The sequence below is a fragment of the Natator depressus genome, chromosome 11, assembly GCF_965152275.1.
Source record: "Natator depressus isolate rNatDep1 chromosome 11, rNatDep2.hap1, whole genome shotgun sequence".
NCBI lineage: Eukaryota > Metazoa > Chordata > Testudines > Cheloniidae > Natator > Natator depressus.
Window position 1 is genome coordinate 55,887,306 of NC_134244.1, and position 14,497 is coordinate 55,901,802.

The following is a 14,497-nucleotide window of genomic DNA, read 5'->3' on the forward strand; positions in this document are numbered from 1 at the left end:
AAAGGACTGTTTAATCCCAACAGTAGGGACAAAGCATAACAAAAGCAAAGGGTTAACACCACAACAGTCTACACACACACACACACACACACACGTGTATGTTACCTAACTGGATTTACCCCAGTCTAACTCTATTAAGTGCATTGGAGTTACTCTTTATACTGGTGTACATGACAGGAGAATCAGGCAAAAAGAGTTGATGGAAGATTTTTCTTTCCCTCACAAAATTAGAGAGGTATGCAGTAGAGGTGTGCCAAATATTTGGAAGAAGATGCAGAGCTACTTAGAAGTCTAGAATCAGCAAAAACCAAGGCCTGACTTTATCATCTGCCTATTCAGAGTCACTAACAATACATTCACTCTGAAGGCTATAACAACATGCTCTTATAAAAGAGTAAAGAGCAGAAAGCAACTTGCCCCCCTCCCTTAAAAAGGAGGGTGGGGGGCATGCACACAAAGTGTTTTTTTTCCCCCAAGGCAAGCAAAGCAAAATATGGTTATCCTTACAGATCCAGTCTTCTTCAGATACCAGGACCATAGAATTTCTAAGAGGGACAATATGAAAATGTCAGATTACCTCATCAACATGATGGAGCAAGAATTGAAATGCAGGAATGCAAGCTATATGAAAAACAAGTTATATTTATTTTATGTTATGTATCATTCAATGGCTATTTCCACATTCAAAGTATGGCTTTTCACATTTCACTCAAAAATGTGCATAATTTATCAAAAATTTCTAAAAAAAACAAGCCTACTTTCACCTCCCAACTATTAAACATCTATATTGTTATATGTGAATTTTCCTCAATCTACTACAATCATCATAATCCATCTCTATCAAAGAATGTGTTTTAAATGACCTAATTTAGATAAACATGGATCTTGCATTCTCACTAGGTGGACTACACAGCCAACAATTATTTCAACAAGTGCTACCTGAATTCCTTTTGATTTAGATGATAAAACATTTAATAAATACCAATGTAATATTTTAAGCCTGTCGTTTAACATGCAGAATCTACTGATGGCAGCGTAGAAGGAGCCAGTTATTTGAATCACTAGATTTTAATGATAGTGTCCTTCCACTGCTATAGAAAGAACAAGAAACAGTCCCCCCAGGTGTATTGCGACTGCCAGAGGTGCAAGGTTAGGTGTAGTGATTCGCAGCAGTACTACTGCTAGAAGATTACAACTCAGAGTTACTTACAGAAGCTATAATTTTTATTACTTGGCATATGCAATCCGGTCAATCCAAGCCACAGCATTCTTAGCTGTGAAGCAATAATGGAACCAGACAACGTATCCATCCATTTATCAAAATATAGGCAGCTCCCCAATAAAGTGAAGGAGAGGAGGGCAGAGGAAGAAATAGTAACTGTGACTGGATCAGGAAACAGCAGACAGAAGCGTCATTTATGAACAAGTTTAACACAACTCTTAATTGGGTATTTCACCAATGTGACTGTAGTGCAGTGGAAATGCCACACAGATGAGACAAATGGAGGACATTATAAAGATAATGGGGGGTGGGGGGGGTTGCCTCATATCACTGCTTTGGTGGTTTTTTTCTTTTTATGGGATCTCCCTTTCTGTACTCTTGTGTGTTGTGTGGCGAAGATCTCTGTATTTATAATGATTGATTAGTTTGACACCAAATGTTGTGGTTTCAGGCTATATTGTGATTACGTTGTACAGTATTTGTTTGTTCAACCAGCGATGGACATACATCCCACATATACAACACAGAAACTGCTGAATTCTTTTCCAGACAAATGAATTTAGCCAACTTCACAATTATGATTAAATGCTTAATTGAGTTATTTGTCATCATACTCAAGATACATTGTTCTCTGGATTCCTTTCGACAGAATATATTTAACTTTCATCTGAAGAGAAGGCTTTTGAAATTCAGTTAATAACAACTCTTGATTGGCCATTAGGTGCAACTGAAGAGCTACAAGTGGCTGGTACATCAGAGCTGCATCAAATATTTACAATGAAAGATTCTAACATTTCATTTTTCATCCTCCATGACATTGCTTTCTGGCCTCCAGTTTTCTGAAAGAGAGAGCATTTCAGTTCTACTAACTGCTCTTCTTTATGAGTTAGACACCTAATTTGTTGTTTTACGAGTCTAAAAAAAGGCACGATTCTGTAGACCTTACCAATGCAAGACACCAATTAAGTTTAATGGAAATTCTGCAGGAGCATAACCTGATGATCTGGGCCTCAAATGAGATGGAGAGCACTGGAGTGTTATATCAGAATTCAAACAGAATGAAAGTAGTACAAAGATCACTGCTACAAGTTACAATCTGTAAATCCTCATGCGTATTATGGCTGTTTTAAAAATTATTTTCCACTAGTTATGCATCCTAACCAGAACCCAGGATCTGAACGCACCCAAAGACTGAGGATCAAAATTTGGAAGCTCAGGCCGGCCCACCTCTACATTTCATTAGATTCAGTTACTGAAAGCTGGGTCTCTGAGTACAACCCATACTCACACACAATGATGATATTCATAGTACTCAAAACCAACAAAACAAATCAGAATACAACAGATCCTCAGAGTTACGAACACCAGAGTTATGAACTGACTAGTCAACCACACTTCTCATCTGGAGCCAGAAGTACACAATCAGGCAGCAGCAGAGACAAAAAAAAACCAAAAAACAAACAAAAAAAAAAAGGCAAATACAGTACTGTGTTAAATGTAAACTACTAAAAAATAAAGGGAAAGCAGCATTTTTTCTGCATAGTAAAGTTTCAAAGCTGTATTTAGTCAATGTTCAACTGTAAACTTTTGAAAGAATAACCATAACGTTTTGTTCAGAGTTACGAACAACCTCCAATCCCGAGATATTCGTAACTCTGAGGTTCTACTGCAGGGATCAGCAACCTTTGGCATACGGCCCATCAGGGAAATCCGCTGGCAGGCTGGGACGGTTTGTTTACCTGCAGCGTCCGCAGCGGCAGCCAGCACATCCCAGGGTCTGCACCACTTCCCGCAGCCCCCATTGGCCTGGAACGGGGGACCACGATCAGCTGAACCTGCGGCCGTTGCAGGTAAACAAACCGGCCCGGCCCGCCAGAGTATTTGCCTGACAGGCTGCGTACCAAAGGTTGCCGATCCCTGTTCTACTGTAAGAGATTCCTGCAAGTAATGGAATAAGTGCCAGAGGGATGATTTTCTCAATAGCCAGAGCAAGTAGAATCTCTGTTACAAACACCAGAGTTACAAACTGACCAGTCAGCCACACTCCTTGTTTAGAACTGGAAGTACACAATCAGGCAGCAGCAGAGACCAAAAAAAAAAAAAAAACCAATACAGTACAGTACAGAATAACCATAACATTTTGTTCAGAGTTATGAACATTTCAGAGTTCCGAACAACCTCCATTCCCGAGATGTTCATAGCTCTAAGGTTCTACAGTATAAGGAGTTCAGAGAGAGTTTAAAAATCAGGGCGTCACTGTCTTAACAAAAAAAAGGCAGTCACTACTGAAGGGCCTTTGTAGGCACTACCTGTGAGAAAATCTATGTGCTAAGAATATGTTGCCAGTTATCTGAAAAATGTTATTCTGGAATTACATGTGCACAAAAAAAGTCCTAAAAACAGCCTTAAGGGTTTGTTTCTTTTAACCTCAGTAATGGCTTTGATGCTTTCCAGTTTTCGTTAAAACTAAAATTCACTTTCAGGTGACACTCTGTGTGTGCCTATGCACTTTTAGCTTTTCTCTGAATCCGAAAGAGATTTTAAAAGTGTTGTGAAACAAGTTGTGGTTGCTAAATATTTCTGTGTTTAGTCCTGCTTCCAGGCTTTATTTGCTGTAATGGAGTTGGAGGAAGACCAATAACAATTTCTGTTTGATAAAATACATGTCCAGGCAAAGCCTTTAAAACACTGTCTAGGTATTTTTCATAGACCCTAAAAGTTCTCTGCTCCCCCGCCTCACGCACACGGTGAAAGGGAGCAGCCATGGTGGATGCACCTTCTCTAAATAATCAATTTTTCCAATCCATAAAACATGTTCCTGGAGAGGCAGGCTAGGAGCGGGAAGCAAAAGCTAGGAGGATCACCAGGAGGCAGCATACCTGTTGCAGACATATGGGAGAGCAGCAGCAATATTTGGGGAAAGTTAATGTTAACTGCCACTCTCTGAGGAGTCAGAACACAAACAGAGCTTGGCAGGAAAAAGAAGCATAGTTACTCACCCTATCCAGACCCTACTACGATGGCTAGAATCTACCACAGATGGATCAGCAGGGCTGAGATCCTACATACTTATATATCCCTGTCACATATTAAAAAAAAAAAAAAAAAAAAAAAAAAAAAACCCCAACATTCCAGGCACACAGTTTATCTACCACTACCTGTAGATGAATGTGTGGTCACAGAATTCAAATAGCAAGCCGCACTGCAAAATATTCATATTTCATAAGTTACATAACAACTATGGCTAATTCCAGTCAATGGATTGACAAGAAACATCACAAGCATGCATTGTACTTGTATGGAATGGAAGTTTTTCAAATAGTTACAGAAATGCAAAATATTACGTACATTTACATTTTAATGAGAGAAAATATTTTAATTCAAGTCCTTATAGACTGTTAAGGTTTTTTTTGTTTGTTTTTTGTTCTTGTTGTTTGGTTGTTGTTTTTTTTTTTGTTTGTTTTTTTTTTTTTTAAGTCCAGCAAAAATGAGACTAGCTATAACAAAATGCCCCAGTAATGAAACTCTTCATAGGAAAAAATAAAAAGATGTATTATAAAACATTTTTGCTGTATGTAACAGTGTGAATTCCATATTTGTTGAATGCAATTTATTTTGGTATTTTCTCTGCAGTAAATTTCCAGAGAGACTAACCATATCTCATAGCATTTTCAAAGCAAGTTTGCTATTATGGAAATACATTGTAGTGTCTTCAAAAATCAAAAACAAAATGACAAAGAAAAAGAGAACTGGTACATTACATGGAATCACACTGGGTGATGCTAGTCTGGTTAATAATTGAAACTGGCCTGATCATGAACTGTTGTAAATTGGTATAGCTCCAGAAAGAGCTAGGCCAGTTTACATCAAGTGAAAATCTGGCTTGTTTCTTTTTTTTCAAGCAAATGTTATGTCTAGAAAGGCTTGAATTAAAAAACATGACGATATGAAACACACACAGACACACACCCTCTTCTTTCAAATCATCTAACTTATTTTTCACAGGCCACAGAACAGCCATTAAATGGTTAAAACTTTTGGTCACTAGCAACGAGATTCAAACGAGCAACCTAGAAGCAAAAGCTTCATTACCAAAATCCCAACTCATCCAGTTAAGTGTTTTTAAATTTATGGTAAATTTAGGGTCATTCAGAAGACTGCAAAGAATAAAAAATAAAAATACATGAATTTACCCATGAGTAAAAGTAAAAGATCAGTCCTGCAACAACAACATTTCTCTTTTTCCTTAAGTGGAATTCTTTATTAATAAAAGAATCCATTCTGAATAAAGAGCTCAGTTCTGAATGGAACTATTTGCAGGAGAAAGCATTACTCAATTTAAGTAAGGGCTGTGGACTCAGCTCCAAAATAATTATTTGAGAAATAAGACCCACTACAGTTGAACTACAGCCCACATGAGAATGCACTAGACTGATCTGGCTGAAAGAGAAATGTTTTACTCTTTAGATGTTGCTTTTTATCTTTTGAATATCAACCACACACACACACTCAGAGTGTCCTGTGAGACAGCTCCAGCCAACTCTTTTTCTCCTTCAGTACTGAAGTTCAAGCTCCTGGCTTTTCTTATTTCTGAGGCATTTGGAATACTGAGCTCTGCAGAATTACCATTTATGAAAGTAAGCAACCTACTCTATTTCGAAAAAAAGATGAGCCTCACATTTGTTTAATTAACTTTTATATGGATATGTGCACCTAACAATGTCTCACTTGCTATTAAAGGGATGACATTAACTTACCACATTTGTCAGAAAAACATTTAAATATTATAGTTACTTGTAACACCCGCAACTTAACTACTACAGATGAAAGACTAGAGGAAAAAAATGTGTTTCTCTATTTTTTTCCAGTTTAATGCTTTGTGCATTTAACAACACTGTATATATGTAGTCAGTTTCTCTGCTTTCCACATGTGTGTGTGTATGTGAAAGTAACTGGTGTTTTTTAAATGATTAGATTTCAAGTGGATGATATCACTTAGAGCACCATTGGAAAGATCAATTTATGTGAGTGAAAAAGACTAATATGAGGGGTCCTTCCTTGCCTGAACCAAGAACCTTATAACATACCAATATCAAGAGTATGCACTATTTATTTTAAATTAAATTTTCCTTATATTGATTTTCTTTACACATATAGGTTTATCAACAAATGTAAAAGAAATCAAACATCTACAGACGCAGAAAACAAAAGCTTGTTAACTTAGTTTTTATTTACTAATTGTTGCTTACTGATGGATTTAAAGGGATATTCAGATAGTTCATGACTAAAGTTCAATCTACTATATCTTAACACTGTTTTAATATGGGGAATGCATGAGCAAGTTGTGAAACAAGCAGGATTGTGCCAAGGTAAGACATTGTGGCCCTTGCAGGGAAAGGTCTCCAACCTTCGACACTCTCTGTCCCCTTTGTGGAGGGGAAGGCCACAAGTTATGGCTTGACACTTAAAATCCATCCATATCTCTGTCCAGATCAAATGCACCCTCCTGCCTCAACAGGTTGGGGAACTTGATGTTGTTGGGGCTGTCCCCCTTCACCGCCAGCTCCAAGGGAGAGAGACACTCAGTGAAGGACACTAGATAGCTCTCTCCCTCCTACTCTCCCCTCCCACCCCCCACCTTGTAGTCTCTGGAACCCACTGGCGAGTTGGTGGGTAGGAGTGCTAGTTGGCCCTCGCAACCCAGCTCCAGGGATTTAACCAGAGGCCATGTGGAGCCTCTTTTGGCTCCATTCCAGCAGCCCCACCCTACCCACACTGAACTAGTTAGGGGAAACCAAACTGGCAGATGCTGCAAGTCTAGCTAATCACCTGTTTGGGATCAGAAAGGAATTTCTTCTCCCACAAGCCAATTGGCAGAGGCCCAAGGAGTTTTTTGCTGTTGTCATGGCACCTTCAACTCAACCAAGTATCAAAGAACCTACTTAGTACCTAACTGAGGTACTCGGTTGAGTTGTTAACTTGTCACAACTTAAGACCAGTTTCCAGTAGAGTTAAAAGAAAAAAAAAGAACAGTTCCCAGAGGTAAGAGATCTGGGCTTTTGCTGATGGGCTTTGGGCTGATGGGATAGGACCACCAGGTCTCACCCTCATAGGCCAAGGTCCCACCCTTCTACACCGTCTGTCCCCACTGCGGGGCAGGCAGCAGAGCTGTAGTACTCCGAATGAGCTGAGAGCCAGACTAGCCTGAGTCATGGGTTATATGGCAGTAGCCCTGTAGCCCAGCACTGAAATCACTTCAATGCCTGCTATAGGAGAGTATGGGTGATGGTCAGGTTGCTCAGGTAGCCCACCTGCCCTGTGTGTAAGTTTAATAAAAGTTGCAGCCTGCCACTTAAAAGCATCTGTGTGTCTGTCCTCATTTCACTGCTGTGTCCAGAACAAGGGCTCATTGCTTCCCACCAGGCTATGACTGATCCATTCTACTAACTGTAAGGACCACTGACTTCAGCCATCACACTCACCTGGGCATCTTTTTTTTTCCCCTTACTGTGGCTACTTTTTCAGACAAGGGTGACTTGGAACATTATTCTGTGGGGTTTTTTTAAGATGCGGTTGATTATTATTGGAGAAAAGGGATTTTTATTTCTGTCTTTGGGCTCCTATAATTACAATCTTAGTCTTCAGGGAACTTTTAAACTAGTGACGCTATATTTCTCTTGCACAATGCATTTAAACAGCAGGACTGATTTTCAGCTTGCTGAGAACGAATGGCGATGAAGCTTCCCTCTCAGCCACAGAACAAATGAAGCCACAATTACCTGTCCTCCCTTCATACAACATTCAGGTGGGCTCAGCATCCAAACATCAGCTGTTGCTAACCAATATTTTTTCCTGATATTCTATACAAGTGACCAAATTAAAATATTAAGGGTACATGACACTGTTATTAGAGGTTGCATGGCTAAAATGCCACTTGTTGAATTGTTTATATAAAAAAAAAAAAAGACAAATATTTGTGCCCAATACGCTGATTCACAAACAGAACACTACGCATGTTTTTTTTCCAACTTTGAATGGGCAGTAGTTGGCTCCAAGATAAACTTAACAGCTCAGCTGATCTCTTTTCATATGACAATTGTTTGTTCTTTACTCAGTTCCCAAGGGGGTTCCTCTATTGTGTTCCAATAGCTGTACAAAGGTTGGAGAAACAAGCTATTTATTAGGTTAAGGATCACCAAACTTGCTCTCTGGCAGGGGGGTGGGGGGGAGAGAGTAAGCAGCTCAGATTACCCATCAATCAATTATATTTTTCAGGTATTTTTACATGGACAGGTGGTGGGGTGTTTCAAATGCCAGTAATAGCCTATCTATACAACAAGTGTCCACGTTACATAAACCTTCACCACAGCTGCCAACAAAATTGACCATCGCAGCAGAAAACCATGAACTGAACAGGCACAGAGACTCAACCCAGTCTCTCCACTGGAGGCAGCCCTCCAGACCAAGAATGAGACATACTGGAGGTAGCAGCAGAGAAAGCTTGAACTACTTTCTGTGTTATACTTGTTATGCAGATACACAAGAGACTTCAGTTTCTAGAAAAGTTGATCTGGCACTCTTCTCAGGTACTAAATCCATATATTAAAATAAATATGAATGATAACAGTTAATCATATACTTCTTAACACTGCAAGGGCACTAATATGACTGGGCAAAAGCCTCCTGTGTCATTACCTAAAAAGCATAATGGACTAGCATATGCTGCAAAAACTTGCAATAGCTCTGCCTTCTACTGAAACTCTACATCAGATCTAGCAAATAACCCTGCACATCCTCCTAAACGCCCACAAACCTCACAGTGGACAGCAACCACTTCTTACCAACAGTCCTCTACGCCCTCTTTCGTTGAATAAAGGTTTATGCATAATGCAAGCCAAATCTCATTTTCCAGTTAAGTTTGAGGACTCATCCTGTGTACCTTCATAAAGCATTCAGGGCAGTGATGAAGAGCACAATTCACTTCAGGCCCAAGCCTGTTTCAGATTCTCTCTCTAGAACCTAGTACCATGGAACAGCTCACTGAATTTTATTAAGCTTCTTACCCCGTAGTTCTATATTTTGGGCACGGAAGTTAACTTTCATCTTGGCATATGAATAGCTGGAATGCCCTCCAACCCCTTTGCCATAACAGAGAGTTTTCACCATCAATAGGGGACTTGCAGACAAGATCTATAAGTACACCCCCCAGTACAGGAATAGTCAATTATTTTTTGTCAAGGTCCAAATTTCTTGATGAAGGTATAGTCAAGGACCAGACTCCAGAGAAACATTTTCCACACCGCAATAACAATAATGATAATAAGTAACTAAAAAGATTTTGCGGTCCATTCAAAAGCATATTGGTGGTCCAGATTTTAAAACCCAGAATCCAGCTGTTGACTACCCCTGCCCTTAATGAGAGTATCAAGATCATCAACACAACTAGGCTTTGCTGAAGGCGTTTTCTCATCCTGTGATATGAAACCCACCAGTTCCTATGTTCTGTGGCCCCAACTCAGCAAAGCACTTAAACGTGCTTAAAATTAAGTATATGTTTAAGTCCCATTTAAGTCAATTAAATAATACTTTTTACTAATCAGTTTTTGTCAAAGTATTTTCCTTATGTCTGTGCAATCACATTTTAGTCAGTGGGACTGAATGGATATAATGGATCAAACATGTTAGTTCTGTCAGATACAGGGTTTTTAAAAAATACAAAACAGAAAAATCTGGATTGGATTAAGATAGGAAAAACATGGAAAATTATTTACTTGAAATTATTTAAAAGCATGATCTGCAGACTCAGTTTCTTCAGTTCAGTATTCAAAAAGCTTCCTACGCCATATATTACACAGCATACCATCCTTTGGCTGCTTCCACATAATGAAAAATGTAATAGTGTATTCCTTAAATTTTTTTTAAAACTGCTTTACAAAAGCAATCTTTTTTTTTTAATTCAGTATGACTATTTAATCTTGCAAAGCAAAATTTGTTCCATTTCTTCTCAGGAAAGCTGGCAAAACAGCATATTGTTCTGGCAGACAGCCACCATAAACGTCAGAGAAGGACTCACTGAGTTTCTTAAAGGGACACGCCAACCTGGATTTAACAGGTTTGAAAATCATTGTAAATGTAAAACAATAAAAAATTTCTGTAAGAGAAATCAACTTTGAAAACAAGCAACACCATGGTAAAGTATGCCTTTAAAAAAGGCAGGGGATCCCTTCAGTGACATTCCATGGCTCCAAGCCAAAACAAATGCTGTAGTAATGTACCAGCCAGACTGAAAGATATGCCACAAGTTTGCCTTGAAATTGTGATTAGGCTGTTTAGATTTTTTTAAAAACAAATGAACTGAAGGCCTATAAAGTACAACTATAAAGCATGACTTATTAAGCATAATTAAAAATTAGTTTTTAATCAACCACAGGGATTGTCATGCATGCCCACTGTCTAGTTTAAGGTGACTTTGTTAAATTCCAGTGCAAGCCAGTAATGATACATGGATCCTGTTTTGCTACATTATGTTATAAATCAACAGTTCACTGAAAGATTAAATATGAAAAGTAGTCTCTAAAATGTGCAAGTCAGTTTTGTCATCTACCTGTCACTTAAAGCCTATGCATCTTTTAGAATTTTCGATCCTACACAACAGTTTAGATTGGAAAGGATCATTAGCATGTTTCTTAGACAGGCTAATAATGATATATTTTATAGTCATGTACATCAAATCATATATAATCACTCATTAAGAGAGAGTTTTCCAAAAGGTAATGATAGAGCCTAACAGGAGGGAAAATGTCCATTTGGGTAGTATGTTAGTAAGAACTTTGTTTATCTCATCTATCAGTGCCACCAATTTCAATTTTTCAGTGCTGCAAGGAATTTCTATTGAAATATTTACAAACTATCCAAGATTAAAAGAAATGTATAACTTTTGCAAACAGAAAGCAGGAAAGACATCTCAGAACATACTAAAAGTAGCTCTATATAGCTCTAAAGTAAAGTAAGGACCTAATTCTTTATTGCTTAAGCTCAGTGGGAGTTTGGGTGCAGAAGGAATTCAGGATTGGGCCTTTTGTGAAGATTCTTGTATAGTATAGAGGCTACTTTTACATAGCTTCCTAGCAAAGGAGAAAATAAGGTCTGCCTTTTATTTATAAACATGCTATATAGGCTCCTGATGACAATCCAACATTAGATGAACAGAGTACTAAATTAGGTAATCAATATTGTCCCCACACAATAGGCTCCTATAGTTTTACCGAGACCATAAAGCTTCTTAGAAAAACAAATGGTTCTTTCCTTTTTGAAAAACCCTCTTCGTTTGTAATGACATCTGTCCAGAAGAGGCTAGAGAAATCAATCATGTCAAGAAAAAATAATCTCCATGCTACATAAGAAAATAAACAGAGTGATAAGAAGACTATAAAAACAACAGTTTGGTTCTTATTCTTCTAGATAATTAAAATATTATGAACATGAAAAATCACTAGTTCCAATATAACATACCAGGAATTTATGTCAATCCATTCACTTTTCTCCCATGCCAGAAACTAGGGAAAATCTTGGGAATCACATTAAATAAATATCATACTAAATAGTGAGAAACACTAGAGGAGATAAGTGCAATGCACAAAGTAACAGACAGAAAACAGTCACAGTCATAATTAAACAGACAAAAGGCCTAAGGACCAATTTTTATAGCTGGGATTATGCATCAGTTAGATGCCTATGTCCTTCATATGAAGTTATCCTGGATTAGTGTTCCAGTGACTGTGAATCACCAACATTTAAATTTCCTTTCAACAAACCTTTATTTTGCATTTTAAACTTTATGGTTCCAACAACCAATTTCACTAGTTTACTGAAAATTTATACCTTAACTCTCCCCCCCCCCCAAAAAAAATCATCTTATTTTCTTTCCCTGCACAAACAAATCCTTGCAGCCTTCCTCCGCACAGGCACACGTGAAACTGAGGAGCCTGGAAGAGACAGAGAATGGAGGAACTTGACACATCTGCCATTGCACTTCACACAGGAAATGTATACATCCAAGCCTGCAGTTCCAGGTTACTTCATGCCGTAAGAAACAGTTTCATCCACATATTCAAAAAAAAAAAAAAAAAACCTGAGGAAAGCAATGCAGCTATTTAACCCTCTGGCTATGATGAAGGGCTGACACAAAGAATATTCATCAAATAGGCTCATTTAGAGTTAAAAAAAAAAACTCCAATACCTTGTGTACCAAAAAAAAAACCCAAACACAAAAAACGGAAGCGCATCGTAATAATGAGCAGAACAGCCAGGGAGGCGAACCAAAGCAGCTCATTCTCCATCCACCTATCTACCTGCTACACCAGCAGAGACGGTCGCGGGGATGGAAACCCAGCAAACGAGCAGCAGCAGGCGACTCCGCCTCTGACAAGGGGGCGAGCAGGGTGCGCACACCCCAATCCCCCTACCACACACGCACCCCCCCAGCAGCCCCCTTGCAACTTACCACCGGCAGCGTCTGCAGACGGGGATCCTGTGGAGGGGGATTTCCAGCCAAGCTGCACGTCGAGGACGAGGATTCCTGCAGGGCCCTTCCTCGTCCACGCACCGGCACCTCCCTCCCCTCCAGCAGCCTCTGGGTCTGGGAAGGGGGCGGGCTGCAGCGAGGAGAGGCTGCGGGAGTCATGCAGTCCTTGCAGCGGGCAGCTGCGGCCGCTTAACCTGCCGCTCGCCGGCCCCCCAGCCCTGCCGCGCCAGCCCCTTGTCTTTCCAACACCACCACAACAAACAACGGGGGATAATGAGCGGCCCCGGGGGCTGGCCCGGCCCCTCCTCGTCTCCCCGCCCCCCACCTCCTCAGCGGGTTGAGTCAGCGGCTGCAGCGGGAGGGGGACCCGCGCTGCGTTCTGCAGCGCGGGGGGGGGCAGCGCTGTCTATTGGCGCCGGGGGCAGGGAGGAGGGTCGCTGACTCCTGAGCTCTCCCAGCCGCAGCGCAGCCTAGGGCTGGGCCGTCCCCGCGGGGGAGGGTGCCACTCCCGCCCGCTGCGCTTCCCCCGCTCGCGGTGCGTGCCCTGCCCGCGGGCGGGAAGATCACCACAGCCTGCCCTGACGGCTGCTGCCCGGGCACGGCGGGGCCCTGGGGCCTCTCCCCCGCCGCCCCATCACAGCCTGGCAAGGTGCTGGAAGGAAAGGTGGGTAGCTCCAGCTGCTCGTGCCCCGAGCTCTCCCCTGCCGCAGGCTCCGGTGTGGCCCCCTGGCCGTCGGTCCCGGGCACGGGGCGCGCCCCGCGGCAGATGTTCACACGCAGCCCGCAGCATCTGGGCCCCTCAGCGCGCCCTGCTGCAGGGGGCCCGCCATCAGGATGCCCAGAGCCTCCAGTCCTTTTCTAGCCCCAGCGCCTCGGGGTTGGTTGGGGGGTGGCTTCAAAAGGACCAGTGGGGAAAACAGCAGTCATAATCACTCACCTGCTACTGGGCTCCAAGTGAACCAGTCTCAAAAGCTGAAACTTGCCAAGTGATTATGCCCCAAATGAGGCTTTTACCTCCCTCCCCGCCCCCCCTCCCGCGTGTGAACATGATGCTATTGAGCCCCCCTATGAAACCACCAACTCCACATTTAGCAGGCACTTTGGCAACCATTTGGGGCTGGCCCCATCTTTTTTGTTCAGTGTATAGCAGGACCCTGGTGCAGGGCTAGTTCCCCACAGAATTTCAGAGGGCAAGGTAATGCAGGTGCTCCCTTTTCATATTAGCTTAAGGGAAAGCATCTGCTTAAAAAATTCAGGTTTCTGTCTGAAAGGTTTTACCCAATGTTGTTACTACCAATAACACCTATCCTTCATATCAATTAAAGAGGATCACCTCTATTTTTCTTCCAGTTGGTTTACTTTGTGTATTTAACAGCACTGAAGGTATAGCCACTTTCACTGTTTCCCCTTTTAGTCATTTTCCCCTGTTCTTTGTAGTGTTCTTTCACACTGCACGACAGTGGAGAAAAATATTTTGAAATAGGAAAATGTGATTGTAAAACCACAAAAATTTCCAGAGTAATACCTACAAATATTTTAACCTTTCAAAATAATTGATTTGTATATTTCAAACTGAAAGGTATCGTTTTTACTGTTTGTGAAGGGTTGCTGAGGTAGTAAGAATTAGTATGATTGTTTTCTGGATTCAGAGTAGCAGCCGTGTTAGTCCGTGTTCGCAAAAAGAAAAGGAGTACTTGTGGCACCTTAGAGACTAACAAATTTGTTTGAGCATAAGCTTTCGTGAGCTACAG

The 14,497-nt window shown here is 40.9% G+C and overlaps 1 protein-coding gene across 1 annotated transcript in view; it reads right to left on the minus strand.

Moving 5' to 3' along the window:
• HECW2 (HECT, C2 and WW domain containing E3 ubiquitin protein ligase 2) overlaps positions 1-13,054 on the minus strand; it is a 256,874-nt gene extending 243,820 nt beyond the window's left edge. The window contains exon 1 of the mRNA XM_074967801.1: positions 12,726-13,054. The gene's annotated coding sequence lies outside the window, so the exon portion shown is untranslated. The remainder of the gene's footprint in view (positions 1-12,725) is intronic.
• Between the last annotated feature and the right edge of the window lie 1,443 nt (positions 13,055-14,497).